We start from the raw sequence: 1,663 nt of genomic DNA on the forward strand, positions 1-1,663 counted from the left end.
AACCCCAAGCTTGAGATTGCTTCCAGAGTGCTGCTCTGGGCTGTTAGGACTTCGCTCTCATGCCGGTGCTGTTGAAGCGACCAGTGTCTGGGAAACCAGGCTCCCTCTCCCCAGTGCCGGGAACTTGGACCTCAGTCTGTTACCGCCTCCCGTCTAGCTATGTGTACCCTCTTCCTGGGGCTGCTGTCACACAGAGCAGATGGAATCCAGCGACAGACATTGATCCTCTCACAGTCCTGAATGCCGAGTGCTGGCACGCCACTGTTCTGGGACCTCTCTCCAAAGGCTCCAAAGAAACACAATCCTCCCTTGGCTCTTCCTTCCAGCTTCCAGTTGTCCGGGCACTCCTCCTCAGTTTCCGGTACCATCCCTCCAGTGTTTGTCTCCATTATCACTTCCTGTTTCTCTCTCTCTGTCCCTCTCTGTCGTGTCTTCTCTTCTTCTTTTTTTTTTTTTGAAACAGTGAGATTAATTTATTGAAGGATAGGGTTCACAGAGCTCTATTTTAAAAAAATCCAAGGTCACAAAAGTCTTTATGAAAACTATATATACATTTGAAGCTTGAGAGTGTAAAACTCCTTCTCGACAAACCCCATTTGGGCAAAAGGATGTATAACATCCATCACACACCTGTTTTGGGAACAGCATTTTCCAAAGGGTGCACTTGTTCACAAATACACACCAGAGTATCCAAAAATGACAGCGCAATAAGCAGAGCAGCTTCCCCAAAAGGCTGCTCTTCCCGAGGTGCCTCTTCAGGCAGCCACTTTAATCTTGGGGTTTTAAGAACATCTTCTTTGTTTTTGTCAGTTTCATGTTCCCATTTTCATCTTCTTCATAGTTGGCCCGGTCCCTCTTCTTGGCGAACTTCTTTCCAATAATGCCCACCAGGCTTTCGTACCTTCTGGCCATTTCTTCATCTGACACATTGACCTCCACTATTTCATCTTCAATTTCTTCAGTTTTGCTCTTGGAGTTCATCTGAAGCATTAATTTCTCAACTTCAGGATTAAATCCTCTGAAGGACATTCTTCCATAGAGAAGGTCTTCGCAGAGCAAAAAACTCTGCTCTTCGATTATGAGGCTGTCTTTCTCTTTAAGCTCCGGCAGATCCAAGTACCAGTGCGCCTCACTGATGCTCTTCTCCTCCTCTTCCAGCTGCTTCTTGGTTTCTGAGTCTAGTCCTCTTTGCATGAACTTCATGCGCAGCAGATTCTTGGACAACTTGGGCTTGTGCTCGGCCGCCATGTTGCTTGCCCCCAGCCTCCGTGTCTTCTCTTCTTATCACAACGTCAGCCACGTGACAGGAAGGCTCACTTTAGTCTGATTTCATTAACTAATGAATCCACAAAGAACGTATTTCCAAATAGGGCCATCTTTGCATTTACCAGAGATTAGGGCTTGAATGTCTCTTGAGGGGACACAAAGCAACCCATAGCACCCCCACTCACACAGATACCCCTCCACCCAAGCATCCATCCTGCTCTCTGGCCTTCTGGCTCAAGCCTTCACAGACTTCCAGTGGTGCCCACCAGCTGAGTAGGTCGCTGTCAGTTTGTCCAGCCACATTGCCATAGTAAGAGGGAGTATGTTTCCTCTCCAGCTTCCAATGAGTAGCAGCTTCAGAGCAAAACTTCCTGGACCCAGCTTAATCTAGTTCTTG

General features: G+C 47.4%; 1 pseudogene; it reads right to left on the minus strand.

The window, feature by feature from the left end:
- Positions 1–468: 468 nt before the first annotated feature.
- Positions 469–1,254, minus strand: LOC142437492 (M-phase phosphoprotein 6 pseudogene; annotated as a pseudogene).
- Positions 1,255–1,663: the final 409 nt, after the last annotated feature.

Source organism: Tenrec ecaudatus, chromosome 1, assembly GCF_050624435.1.
Source record: "Tenrec ecaudatus isolate mTenEca1 chromosome 1, mTenEca1.hap1, whole genome shotgun sequence".
NCBI lineage: Eukaryota > Metazoa > Chordata > Mammalia > Afrosoricida > Tenrecidae > Tenrec > Tenrec ecaudatus.